Source organism: Sinohyriopsis cumingii, chromosome 4 (assembly GCF_028554795.1).
Source record: "Sinohyriopsis cumingii isolate HCF-2022 chromosome 4, ASM2855479v2, whole genome shotgun sequence".
Taxonomy (NCBI): Eukaryota; Metazoa; Mollusca; class Bivalvia; order Unionida; family Unionidae; genus Sinohyriopsis; species Sinohyriopsis cumingii.
The window spans coordinates 113,423,456-113,439,169 of NC_142964.1; the positions used below are offsets into that span (position 1 = coordinate 113,423,456).

Below are 15,714 nucleotides of genomic sequence, written 5' to 3' on the forward strand. Positions count from 1 at the left end.
TGTTACTTTATTTTCGGAAGTATTTAGTTCTAAAGATACTTCAGACACAGTACGGTTGCTCTGTGCATATTTATTGCATCTTGGAAGATATCTTTAGCAGAACATAAATTCTAAAGAGAGTAAGTATTTTACCGTTTCAGTATGCACAGGCGTAGATGTGGGTAATTACCTAATCCATGCAAAATATATCGCGTAATGTGATCAGATTTTCATACTAGGAGACGGGTATTCTCATGGTGATGTATGGTCATAAAATACGATTTCAGATATTACTAAGCCTCCGAAACCCGACAGTGCAGAATATATTTGGTTATTAGATAACGTAATGTTTTTACTTTGCAGAACAAAAATCGGTCAGTGTTTAGAAGTTTACAATTATTTGCAGTCTGATGTTGTGTGTCATGGTGCACTTCAATATCTCTACGCTGAACGAGCAATTAATTAACGCGAAAACACTCTAGTATGGATTTTAAAAAAAAATGAAAGGAAATAGAACTTACTTTTGTATTATTTAAAATTTTCAAAATGTAATTCTTATCACTAAGGTCTTCAGCATCGCGTGTCATCACAGGGCATAGCAATTCATTTACATTATCTCTAGAACTGTAAAGCACTTTCGTATGTACAGGGGGCCCCGAGTGGCCAAGTGGTCTAAAGCCATCTCCGTTACGTATCACTGTCATCTCACCTCTGTCGAGTCTCGGATTCAACCAACGTGGGTATGTGAGAAGGCTTGCCGATAGCTTTTCGTGGGTCGGTAGTTCTTTCTGAGGTTTTCCCGGGTTCTTCCTCCACTATTAATACTGGCCGCCATGTATAGCCTATCGTGTGCTCAAAAATGGCGTTAAACCCCACAACAACAACAACAACAACAACATATGTACAAACGCTGAATATGTCTGAAAATGGAGAGTTGAAACTTGTACGTAAGCTTTGATAAAAATGGCAATGGACCTGCAAGACAATACACAAGCTTTGTCTAACAGATTAGTTTTTTGTGCAACGAAGTGTTATATTAATGCTCTTCATTCGTAATATTTCCTCTCTATCACCAGACCCGGGTTTCACTCAAATTCACAAACTGTCTCCTCAAATTGACACTTAACATTATGTTTCTTATGATATTTTAGAAAATATATATATTTTTGTCTGAGATAGAGACATCGGAAAGGATGGAAATCACTGTTTGGTTTTAAAATGTAACGCGTCGAAATCTTTTTTTAATTTAAAAAAAACCCCCAGAATATAGGAAATCCTCAAACATTTCCTAAGGGTAAAAATCATTTATAAATGTAGTTTAATCCCTGACATCTGCTGAATATTGTGCGAAAATATTATTACCAATCAAACAGTAGGAAAAATAGTATTTACTCTCAATCTGAGAAAGAAATAAGGAGATGTTTAATGTAACTGAGCAAGAAAGCTAAAATAATCTAATTCCTTAAATAAATTCTAAGTCAAAATAACAGATGGCATGTCCATCTCCATGCGTTGAAACATTGCCGCTCCTTTGGAACCTTTTCAACATATCGCCATAGTCTTGTGTAAGATTCTGTTTAACGATTGAATTGAAACGAAAATCTCCATTTAAAATAAATTTTAACAAAATCAATGCATTTAATGCTGCAGTGTAGAAATTATGCAGAGTTTGTGTTTGCAAAGAGCAAACATTGTATTTTACTTGAAGCAGACTGTAAACTATTTGCCAAGCATTCTTGGCGAGGTCGATAAAGTCTAAAATTACATTTAGATAAAATAAAGAAAGGATACGTGTACAAGATATATGATTTTAAAGGATTATTAATATGACAAACCAACTTTACAGAATGTAATAGTTGTACAAGTTATGCTAAATTTGACAAACTTAGTGTGGCAAGTTATGTTACATTCAACAAACTTCGACTTGTACTGCAAGGCCCCCATTCTTTACTTAGTAGGCGCTATACAGTTTCCTTTTTTGCACAGGGTAAGATTGTGAGAAAGAGGATTTCATGGGGATTTCCTCGTTGGTTGTCCTATCTGTTTAAAATAACTTATTATATATCTCAGGTACTGTTAAAAGAACATTTAATTACATTTATTTTGGTTTATGATTGATGGGTGTAAGTTAGGTGATACAGTATACAGCTTGGCCTTATTTTAGATGTGCACCTATTAAAAACTGCTAGCTCCGCTTGGTCATTTTCGCTTCCTTGATTTGAAAGGTAATTTGTATAAAAAAGGACCTGGCAACTTTTAAAAAAAATACTTTTATATATTTTGCAACTCATTCATTGAAGACCTCTTTGATAGCCTTGTGGTTAGAGCGTCGACCTCAGATGCGGGAGGTCGTGGGTTCGAACCCCGGCCGAGTCATGCTAAAGACTTATACAAATTGTACTAGCAACTGCCTCGCTTGGCGCTCAGTATTATGAGGTTAGTGTTAGGACTGGTCAACGTCGTGTCAGGATAATGTGAATGGGTGGGACATCATGCTTCATGTCTGCGGCGTGATGCCCCAGTGCTAGACATCATTGTAAGCTGCCACACTGCAGACTTAGTAGTGATATAACTGAAAATTTGTTAAATTGTTCACACACAGACACATTCATTGAATTTTCAGAAGCTGGGATTGCATACTGTGGCTGTGTTTGTTTTCCCTGTTCTATTAATTGTTAAAGATCGTGCACTTCAGACCACTTCAGGCTGATTTATCGAGCACATTGGGGCATCAATTCCATTAGCTGTGCGCTTTGATCGGTGTATACTTTTCACAGGTACAATAGGTCAAGACATTGTAGCCACAGTAAATGAAAGTAACATTGAGGTATGACAAAATGTTCTCCATCGTGAGTGTTGCAAAATACAAATAACTTCACCTTGCACCCGTCACTCTCTCAGTTGTAGCCTACGTAAGGTCAGCACAGCTGCCTCTCATCTATTTGATCTTGAAAGTACAGACCGATATACGTAAATTTTTACTACCGATGCTTACATTTTGGGAACAAAAATATAAGCTGCTTTTGAATCCTTCTGAAATTCAGATATTTATTCAAGAATACTTTTTTGAAATTTAAAAATGTCTTATTTATCTGATTGATAAGCCTACAATAAGCGTTCGTCTTATGTTAAAAAAACTTCCAAATTCGACTCGCTCTTACTCTGTATTTACCATGGCTTACCAGTTCTTTCTGTGCGGACTTTGCCAAATATATGATAATTTTTTCTTCAGAAGAAAAACTTCAGGCAAGTACCAAATGCGATACTCATTTTGTTCCCACAAATATTACTTGCTGAACCGCCATTTTTTCAAGCAACGCTCAGCATCCATGACAACTGCTTTGGTACATATGCAGGCAAAAAGAAAACATGAGTATTCTTGTTTCAGATCTGTGCAAATTATTACCCAGAGTAAAGACACAGCAAGAGCAAAATTCCAGAATAAAAACTTCCAGTTCTCTTTTATATCATACCATTTATTAGCTCTTTTTATCGCAGTTGTAAAATCCACGAAAGTCTTTAACTTGATCACATATTCTTAAAAAATTTTCTTGACTGGGTATCGTCCATTATTAAATAAAAGGTTTTAGAGAAAAATGTCATAACCATACTTCTGATTCAAACATGTCTTAAATACTAAGTAACTGTTAAATTTGCGTCGAGCTTTTACCGGAATCATTTTAAAAACCTGTTTGAAAGTTTGTCTTTATTTACGAGACTAGTTGTCATTGTTGGCACACTGTTGACCGCTCCATTGGCCTAATGGTTAGAGCGTCCGTCTCGGATGTGTGAGGTCGCGGCTTAGAACCCAGGACGAGTCATAACAAAAACGTATAAAAATGGTACCGAGAGCTCTCGCTAGGCGCTCAGTATGGAACGTCAGAGCTGTCTTAAGATGAGAATATTTATTTATGCTGTGCTTTTGTACTTATATGATGTGCAAACTTCTTTATATGCTGTGCTTTTGTACTTATATGATGTGCAAACTTCATTATATGCTGTGCTTTTGTACTTATATGATGTGCAAACTTCATTATATGCTGTGCATTTATACTTATCTGTGCATTTGTACTTATATGATGTGCAAACTTCATTATATGCTGTGCATTTGTACTTATATGCTGTGCAAACTTCATTATATGCTGTGCATTTGTACTTATATGATGTGCAAACTTCATTATATGCTGTGCTTTTGTACTTATATGATGTGCAAACTTCATTATATGCTGTGCTTTTGTACTTATATGATGTGCAAACTTCATTATATGCTGTGCTTTTGTACTTATATGATGTGCAAACTTCATTATATGCTGTGCTTTTGTACTTATATGATGTGCAAACTTCATTATATGCTGTGCATTTGTACTTATATGATGTGCAAACTTCTTTATATGCTGTGCAAACTTCATTATATGCTGTGCTTTTGTACTTATATGATGTGCAAACTTCATTATATGCTGTGCTTTCTTCCTTATATGATGTGCACACTTCTTTATACGAAACTTCATTATAATGAGATGGCCGATAGCTGCCGCCATAATACAACATCAAAGTAACACGAATCTGTTATCAACTTGTTATTAGCAAGTGTGAATTTCATTCATGTCAAAATTAATTGCTTTTAGACTCCCAGCTAACTGTCCAGCTAGAATGCCCCTATTTCAGTTCCCTGTGTTTGAAAGCTAGCTTTAAATATGGGATTTAATAATAATAATAATAATAATAATAATAAACTATCTTTAACGAGGATAACACATCTGGTCATGGCTGACCCATCTGCCATGTGGTCCTCAGTTTTTGTAATAAAATAATAAAAATAGAAGTTCATGCACATAACCATGTATCGTCGCACACTCATTCGTACATATTTGACATGAATGACTATGTGTGACTATACTGGGAAACATACAAATATATATCAATTATGGATATGATTTTAAAGTTTTCTGTTCGGAGCTTTTAATATATCATTCCAGCTGGTCTAGAAAGAATTTCTTTAATGATAATTTAAAAGAAGCAAGGGATGTTGAATTACGTATCCTCATTGGTAAGGAATTCCATACAGTAGGTGCTGATACAGAAAATGAGCTTTTGTAATGATTGGTTTTCGACCAAGGAATCTGGAGATCGTTGTTTGTCGTCTGGTTTTCGACCAAGGAATCTGGAGATCGTTGTTTGTCGTCGATTGGAGATTACGCTCAGTATTTCATGATCTTAGTTCAATTATGTTAGAGATATAATCTGGAGAAAGACCGTTTAAAGACTTGTATGTCATGATTCCTTTAAAATAAAGAATACGTTTTTGTATAGGTAGCCATTTCAGACGTGAAAACAAAACATTTGAGGGAGTCATAAGAGGAAGTTTCAGTATTATTCGGGCTGCCCTTTTCTGGAGTCTAACAATTCTGGACAGATTATAATTTGATGTGTTTCCCCATATGGTACAGTCGTAATCTATCAGTGGTAGTATATAACCCGAAAAATAAATTTCAAGTGATTGTGGAGGTAGAAATTTTGAAAGAATTTTAATAGAGTTATTCTTTTGACTACCATTGCACATAAGTGATCGATATGCGCATTCCAGCTGAGGTGTTGATCAATGTAGATACCAAGAAGTTTTTGATTTTTGACAATAGATACGTCTAAGCCATTTTGAGTTAGAAGTAAATCCATGTTAGTAGATAGACGCTGCCTTGTTCCAATTGTCATACGAAATTTTAGAGATGTTAATATGCATTTTGTTTTGATGACACCAAACTGATATATTGTTGAGGTCGGTTTGAAGTTTATTTTTAATGGAGTCTAGAGATTTATCAGATAAATGCAATGTCGAATCGTCAGCGAAAAGATCTGTGTTAGCGTGCGCTGGATACAAGGCTAAGTCATTGATAAATAGTAGAAAAAGAAGAGGCCTTAATATTAATATAGATCCTTGAGGAACACCACTTAAGATATGACTTGGTTCGGATATATGTTTACCCGTGCAAACAACCTGGTGTCTGTTTGTGAGATACGACGTGAACCAGGTAACTGAGTTTGGAGAAAACTTGTAGGCTGAAAGTTTTTTAATGAGCACCGAATGGTCAACCAAATTGAATGCTTTTTTAAAATCAATGAAGATTGCACCATTAAGTTCACCTGGTTCTACTGCTAGTAGCCATTGGTCTATAACTTTTGTCACTGCAGTCTGACATGAATGATTCTTTCGAAAACCTGATTGTGATCTATGGAGGAGTTGATACTTGTCAAGATATCTGAAAATATGCTTGCTGACATGTTTTTCCATAATTTTTGAAAGTACAGATAGAACAGATATGGGTCGATAGTTGGATGGGTCATTCTTTTCATTTCCCTTATAAATTGCGAATACTTTTGGTAACTTCAATGACTGCGGGAATTTATTGGAAGTGATACTACAGTTAATTATTTCTTTCAACGACTCTGAGATTGATAAAGCCGACATTTTCAGAGTTTTGGGGTGAATTCCATCTAGACCAGCTGATTTGTTTGTGTCAAGTTTATTTAAAATATCAAAAGTGTCATTTATTGTTATTAAGTGAATGTTGAAACAAACATGATCGCGTACCCTTTCATTCACGAATTTAGTAAGTTTGTCTAAATTAGGCTCTGTATTCTTAGACCTGTCAAGCGTTTGGGAGATATTAGCAAAAAAATGGTTCAGCTGGTTTGCAATATCGAGCTCTTCAGTATATTTAGTGCCATCAACTATAATTTCACATGGAGCTAGAGGCGCAGGTTTCGTTGAAGTTAGATTTCGTAAGTGATTCCAGATGGATCTGTTATCGGACTTTGATATGATGGCTTCTTTGAAAAAGGAGCGTTTGTGTTTTACAGTGATTGATTTTCTTTTCTTGTATGTCAAGTTATTTTTATATTGTATTGTGCATAATAGATTGTAGGTGATATTTTGTACCAAAATAAGATTAGCTGACTGTTATTGTGATGTGTTTGATTGACATGCACTCCAAATACATTGTCTGAATAGTGTTGTGATTTTTTTTTTCAAGAATACTTAGCTTATCTTGAAGACACGGAGTATGTAATATAATCAAGAATTCCAAGAGGAAGAAATGATAAGAATTCTATATTATTTGTATTCAGTATTTTGTAATATCACATATTCAGTGTATCACATACCTACACATACTAATGTCAGCCTCAGTTTTATATATATATATATATATATATATATATATATATATATATATATATATATATATATATATATATATATAAATTACATAGCCTTTTACCACAGTAAAAAAATTATGTTTATAGTATCAGTTAAGTTTAAGTTCAATAACAGTTCAATAGCAATAAGTTCAATAACAATGCTCTCTTCAAATTCAATTTTGACAATTTGTTTTATTTACATATCATCAATAGGAAAATAAATATCAGGTTCGTTAATTGGATGGGGAGGTAACATAAATACGTAAGCCAAGTCGGCAGCTCATTTGCAGCCCAAGTTACGCTGTTGATCTCCAATGCTCCTCTAACTGTGACAGGTAGTCACCAACATGCCAACCTGTTTTCAAGCCTAACTCAAAGTAAATCTAAACCACATTATAGATTTAGATTATATATGAATTTATAAATGCTAGGCTTGTGATAATTAGGTTCATGCTTTCTACCTTAAAAATTAGGCGGGGGGGGGGGGGGGCTTCAAAATACGAAACCATCCAGTGAGACCTTGAGCTAACTCAAACATACTAACTATGTAAGGCTGCATCTGATTGGAGGTTGAATTCTTTGGCTGGATTTGCAACTTGCAAGGTTCGATATATTAACTCAAATTTGATTGGTAGTTTAATACTTTTGTAGAAATTTAACTTGTAATATGCAACCAAGGTTGAATAAATGTAATTGAGGGCTGAATTCACAATAACTTAATTCTTTTAGCTGGGAATATTTGGTGTTAACTACTATTGGAAATGCTGATTGAATTTAATAAAACGCTCTTATTAGTTGGCAGATTGGAAATTGTTTGTTTGGTGTTGAGGGTCTATCCTAAATTTCTTTCCACTTTTGCCTCGTCCAGACAGACCAATTAAGAAGTGTGACACTCAAGCATGAACACGGAACTGTAGTGGTACCATTCATACAGTTCAGAATCTCGACATTCGAGACTTAACCAGTCGCAAAAGCACCCGATGCATAGGCGACTTTAATTTTTTTTATCATTCATTCAATTCCATTAACTAGCAGTAATAACAAGATTTCAAGATGCCTGCTGTGGTAGCCATATTAAGTGTCGGAGTAACACCATTTTCGTTTACAACCGAGAAGACCATAGAATGAACATGTGTGCATAAAGTGTCATGATAATCCTCCAAATTAGATTACGATAAGTGGTGATAAGAAATATACTAATGGACAGACAACATGCCATCCCAAAAGCTCATCTTTTCTTTAATAACTTGAAGATAAGAAAAGAAATTATGAACATATAATAAACCTTTTGAAGACAAAAAAAATCATTGCTCTCAATTAAAGGTTTTGAAAATATGCATAAGTAGTATTCATTTACTAGTTTGATTGCAGTTCAGCAACAATATGACATCACACGTGATATATATATATATATATATATATATATATATATATATATATATATATATATATATATATATATATATATATATATATATATATTCACAGGCGTCGAAATTACTGGAAGTCGTCTAGTCCAAGACTAGTACATTTTCTGTCCGACTAGTAATTTACATAATTTCATTAGTTCAATGGCTAGTTCTCTTGATACCTGTCTGACAGTATGTTGTGTGAAAGACTAGTGAAGTATTGAAAGATCAGCAGGACAAGTAAATTTCTCATTCTACTAGTCCTTATGGCTACAAAGAAATTTGTTTTCAATTCTAAGCATGCATGTTGCTCATTTCAAATGAACTTCATGAATCAAATAATTTGAAATGATGAGACTTCTTAAAATGTATTTTCTGATTTTTATTTCCAAGTGAGCAGACGTAATATTCTGTTTCAGATGTGTAAACAATCATTGCTTTATTTAAAATACAAGCTAAAATAATGATGGCCGGTAGGTGAATAGAAGAGAAAGGAGACCCCTGTCAGTGTTCTCAGCCAAGTTTTCATAAATGCCTAAGAAATGAGAACAGGTTGAAATATAAAGTATAGCACTCTACCAACCATGTAATAAATATTTTATGCTACTGCAATATACATGGGTGCATAATCAGTATCTGTTATTTTGTATTGTAATTTATATATACTGGACCGGATTAAGGCCTTTGGGGACCCTGTGCACAGCCAACATAAGGGCCCATAGCTATCCTGCCTTGTCCATATATATGGTTACAGTACTATTAACTACACTGCCTGTGAAATCAGACGATACTATACAGGGCCCCTTGAGCCTTGGGGGCCCTGGCCATGTTGCCCATTTTGCAATATGGATAATCCGGTCCTCTGTGTGTGTGTGTGTGTGTGTGTGTGTGTGTGATATAATGATTTGTGTGTACGCATGACAAGTAAAAAGTATGCTGTCGAAATAAATTTTGCTTGAAACATTATTTCCTTCTGTAATGCAAATAAAAATAAATATGCCGTACATTAGTAGTATTTCCGGTTTGATAGAATTCCCTCTCGCTCTTACCCCATTTATGATCATACAAATATTACATTTGTGGACTTGCCTATATCTTAACACATCTCTCTTCACTCAATAAGGCAAAACAATTATATTCTAAACTCTAAAATTCTTACCTATTCATATCACTCCCTGGATATCACAAATACCAAGAAACATTGTACTTATATGTTGACAATAAAGAAACTTTAAATGATTATACCAGTAAAAATTTACAGACATCCAGTACTTAAAGCTGGGACATCGAAACCAGGGAACACGAGAGACCTAGTGGTCTAAAACGATTGCCATACTAGCCGCCATGTATAGCCTATTGTGTGCTGACAACTTGTGATAAATCCACAAAAAACGTCCAAACCAATAACCATGATGTGACTGGCTGCCTGATTCATGAACTATAGTCCCTAATACAAATGTGTAACATAATATACCATGGCTATATTAAATGTTACCTCCCCATCCAATTAACGAACTTGATATTTATTTTCCTATTGATGATATGTAAATAAAACAAATTGTCAAAATTGATTTTGAAGAGAGCATTGTTATTGAACTTATTGCTATTGAACTGTTATTGAACTTAAATTTAACTGATACTATAAACATAATTTTTTTACTGTGGTATAAAGCTATGTAATATATATATATATATATATATATATATATAACTGAGGCTGACATTAGTATGTGAAGGTATGTGATACACTGAATATGTAATATTACAAAATACTGAATACAAATAATATAGAATTCTTATCATTTCTTCCCTTTGGAATTCTTGATTATATTTCAAGATAAAGCTAAGTATTCTTGTAATAAAAAAATCACAGCACTATTCAGACAATGTATTTAGAGGGCCTGTCAATCAAACACATCACAATAACAGTCAGCTAATCTTATTTTGGTACAAAATATCACCTATAATCTATTATGCACAATACAATATAGAACCCCCATATTTAAAGCTAGCTTTCAAACACAGGGAACTGAAAAAGGGGCATTCTAGCTGGACAGTTAGCTGGGAGTCTAAAAGCAATTAATTTTGACATGAATGAAATTCACACTTGCTAATAACAAGTTGATGACAGATTCATGTTACTTTGATGTTGTATTCTGGCGGCAGCTATCGGCCATCTCATTATAATGAAGTTTCGTATAAAGAAGTTTACACATCATATAAGGAAGAAAGCACAGCATATAATGAAGTTTGCACATCATATAAGTACAAAAGCACAGCATATAATGAAGTTTGCACAACATATAATGAAGTTTGCACAGCATATAATGAAGTTTGCACATCATATAAGTACAAAAACACAGCATATAATGAAGTTTGCACAGCATATAATGAAGTTTGCACATCATATAAGTACAAATGCACAGCATATAATGAAGTTTGCACAGCATATAAGTACAAATGCACAGCATATAATGAAGTTTGCACAGCATATAAGTACAAATGCACAGCATATAATGAAGTTTGCACATCATATAAGTACAAATGCACAGCATATAATGAAGTTTGCACATCATATAAGTACAAATGCACAGCATATAATGAAGTTTGCACATCATAAAAGTACAAAAGCACAGCATATAAAGAAGTTTGCACATCATATAAGTACAAAAGTACAGCATATAATAAATATTCTCATCTTAAGACAGCTCTGGCGTTCCATAGCTCAGCATTAAGAAGTTAGTGCTAGGACTGGTCGGCCTGGTGTCAGCTGTTGTTTTTGTTGTAGGGTTTAACGCCATTTTTCAGCACACGATAGGCTATACATGGCGGCCAGTATTAATGGCGGAGGAAAAACCCGGGAAATTCCCGGAAAGAACCACCGACCCTCGAGAAGCTACTGGCAAGCTTTCTCACGATTCCACATTGGCCGAATCCGAGACTCGAACCCATGCAGACAGAGGTGAGATGGTAGTGATCCGTAACGGAGAGCGCTTTAGACCACTCGGCCACTCGGGCCCCTGCCTGGTATCAGGATAATGTGACTGGGTGGTACATCTTGCTTCATGTCTGCGGCATGATACCTAGTGCCAGACATCACTATATGCTGCCAAACTGCAGACATCGTAGCGACATTACTGAAACATTGTTAAAGCTCCGTTACAAAATCAAAATCACGTACACATACACTTGGCACACTGTTGTTTTGCACATCACAGGAATTAGTTTGATATTCACTATACATCGGGTTGTTTAACCAAAGGTGATTTTTAACCGTCGACAGCATACTGATTTTAAGAGACGAGTAAAAGTCTCATATAGCTCTAGATATTCAGTGTTAATACAAGTAGAAGTTCATACATTATATTTCTCAGACAGTGTTCGCGCTAGTTGTCAGAATTACATTACAGAATTAATCTCAATGAACCATGAAAGTGTAATTTCATGGTTAAGTTAATCCAGTGTGCAGTATAATTCAACAGACATTTATTCAAACCTAAATAATTTAACTGACATCGATAGAAAATAATGTTGTACATTTCTTGTGCATTGGACTGTGAAGCGTAAACGTGCAATCTGCACTGTTTGCATCAATGCCAGTGAGTTGAGTTCAGAGTTTGTTGTGCGCAGCGAAGATCGATATTTCGTTTTCCAAACTGATGTTCGCATTTTTCGTCAAAACCGTAGAAGTGCTAGAGTAAAATAATCGCATATTTTGTGGCCAAAGCAGAAGTCATAATGTCAATAAGCTAAGGAATTTTCTTTTTAATAGAAGCTAGAGCACTGGACTAAAGATGTAAAATTTGCATTGATATTCACAATTAGCCGTTTTTGTTTATATTTCGTTTGGGAACTTTAGAAAAAAATACCTAATTATGCATCAGTGTTTATAGTCAAATTCTACCCTGGAGATCAGAATTTTGCGTCAGACGGTCTTTAAAGTCACGAATCTTACGCATTATTCTGACCTTCGGATGGAATTTCCCTCTCATACACCGATGCATATGAAAGATTCTAGTAACTCCTCATAGCCGTAGTCATGATATCAATGACTAATGTGTTTTGAATACAACATATTCCCTTGTTTGATATAAGTCGGTTAGACAGTTGAAATTTAATTTACTATGAATACATTTTTTTTATAGTTTTTTTTAATTATTATATAGATTAGACGTGCTATCTGTCACAACAGCCTGAACACCGCACTAAGTTATCCCTCGTACTTAACGTTCATCATATAGGGACAAAATTCAGTCCAGCAAATAATCATCTAGACTATTTTCGGCATGATCTCCAAGTCACCGCGATTATAATATGGCATGCTTCAAATGTCGCCTTTGACATTTTGCTGTTCGTGGTATTAAAGATTTATTTTTTTATTTCATGTATTTGTTTATTATACCTAACTTGTGACAAGTTTAGATGTTTTAAATTAATAACCACCTTTTAGCAAGTGAAGATCGACAGCCGCAGCTTATCCCGTTTACTTCCACGATTCCATTTTGCGATAGTCTATGTAAAAAAAAAAGAAATAAAAAAAAAAGAAAGGGCTTATAGGGAAGATAATGTTTACAAACAAAATAAAGGTCTTGTTTTCCGTAAACATTTTCTCTCGAATGCAATCACGGCTTCTATATGCTTTCATGTGAAGGAGACAAAGGTTAACGGGCACAAAGAGGCAGCGACAGGCAAAACATCGGCATTTTGGTTTTAAATAACATGGGTCATGCCGTTAAAGTGTATCGTTATTGTTATGATTATTACATTTCTTAATCTTCATTTCAGAGGTCATGTACAGCAGCGGTGGTTATAGTCGTGCTACTGAAATCTTTTCAAAATCAAAGAGCAATAGAGGAAGACGTAGAGATAAAATCCAGTGGACTTAAGTGATACGCAAAGGTTTGACGATTTAATAGTTAAATCCTGCCATTTCTCTCGTATCCTCTTTATTATCTTTCTGTTTTTTTTTCCTATGTATGTATGTATGTATGTATGTATGTATGTATGCATGTACGTATGTATGTGTGTGTGTGTATGTATATGTATGTATGGTATATGTATGTATGTCCGTATGTATATATGTGTGTATGTGTGTGTGTGTGTGTGTGTTGATACAATAAACTTGTCAGCTGTATATTATACAGAATGAATATTAATTTGATATAGTTATGTTTAATAGTTGGCAATCTGTAAGTTAACTTTCAAGTAAGCACACATTTTGTCATAGCCGGTGTTTTGTTAAAATGAGCAAGGTTATTTAAAAGGTGAATGATTACGTGTAGTTTTGACTGGGATAGAGCCATCATGGCCAGCAGTTTTCCTCGAAATTCCTCACAATATTTCACATTTCAACTATTACCTGTTTTCTTTTCTCTTCTGATTACAAGTCATTGAAGTGCTAACAGAATATCTCTCTCTCTCTCTCTCTCTCTCTCTCTCTCTCTCTCTCTCTCTCTCTCTCTCTCTCTCTATATATATATATATATATATATATATATATATATATATATATATATATATATATATATATATATATATATATATATATATATGTGTGTGTGTGTGTGTGTGTGTGTGTGTGTGTATTCTACTGTACGTTTTGGGCCAGGTATAAATTTATAAATTTACTATAAATCGGTTATCTTCCATCGCAGCTTGACGTGAAGCCTGCATACATAATAAGAGTCGGAATCGTGGATATCTAGGCTACAGAGAGATATAAGGACCCATTATTCTCTTTACATAGTCAAACGGCCATAGTGAAATTTTAATTCTGCATAAACAAAAAAAAATATTCGGAAATATTATACTTAATTTAGTTAATTCTTATCATTATATTAAAAAAATCGGAGAAATATGTTTTGCGCTCACACAATAATATTATCAAGTGGTTTTATTCTGTTTTTCTATTATATTAACGAATTTTCAGGAACACTGGCGGGCTGTAATATCCTCAAATTCCATCAATATATTTAACCCTAAAGAACTAATTCCTTCCTTCAAGGACTTTAATGTCATATGCATATAAAACACGCCTTTACCGTATCAGAATTTGGTTAGGAAAACTGCATTATCAAAAAACATGCAAAGATAGATATTACATAAGCCTGTTCTGTCCGTAACATTAGTTGTGATTTATGGAAAAAAAGAACAAAGAATGTAACTTAATTACTAAAGATTGCTTAACTGCACAGAGCTTTAAAGTATGACGCTGTCCGCCCTGATTGTTCTTTATTGCATTGCCCTCTATACTCGTACAAATGGGAAAGTTTTATTAGGGAGACTATGTATTTTCAATTCGATAACATTAAGTTTAAATATTATAATTTATATTGATTATGCTAAGTAAACATGAGACCTTAAAATTGTCCATCTATATATCTACCTATCTATCTATAGAAATTTTGATATTTTAATCGCGCTTGTCGATTGCTTTGAAAGAGGCTATAAAATCAAAAATGAACAGATCTATCTATCTGTCTATCTATCTATCTGTCTATCTGTCTGTCTGTTCGCCCGTCTGTCTGACTATTTAAAATGTTACATTTCGTCGCATAATAGTCGGTTTAACAGACCCAAATATGCGAATAAAAACAACAAAATAATAAAAATAAATACAAATTTACTAGAATAGAAAATCTACTTAAATTCAGTGTTATTAGGTTTAACCACATGACCGACTTCATCATATAAAACACGTGAATGAAAACATTCCAGTTTGAAAAAGATCAACATTTTTTCCCGATGTGTATAGAAAGTTGGTCCTGAATTGTATAAAACTGTTGGAAAGATTAACTTTTCTAATATAAAAAAATGTGCTTAGAAAGTGGACCCCGAGTAGTATTGAAACGCAATGTGCATAGAAAGTTAGCCCTGAATAATGTACAAATGTAGGAGAATGGTCAAGCTTTTTTTCCAATGTGCGTAGAAAGTTGGCCCCGAACCATATAACGTGCCTATATGAGTAAGTGGTTAACTTGTACTCTTGACTACTAAGGGACAGTTGACCAATGATTCAATGCATTAGTCTCTGATTCTCCTCATACTTTTTATATACTGAAATAGAAAGGAGGGAACAGGATATGACGATATCAGCTACCGACGTGTGCAGCAGGCATGGACAACTTCCTCT

At 34.3% G+C, this 15,714-nt stretch overlaps 1 protein-coding gene across 1 annotated transcript in view; it reads left to right on the forward strand.

The window, feature by feature from the left end:
- Positions 1 to 15,714, forward strand: part of LOC149801917 (putative G protein-coupled receptor B0563.6) — a 117,896-nt gene that overhangs the window by 56,094 nt on the left and 46,088 nt on the right. Inside the window, exon 2 of the mRNA XM_089956303.1 lies at positions 13,368 to 13,481. The gene's annotated coding sequence lies outside the window, so the exon portion shown is untranslated. The remainder of the gene's footprint in view (positions 1 to 13,367; positions 13,482 to 15,714) is intronic.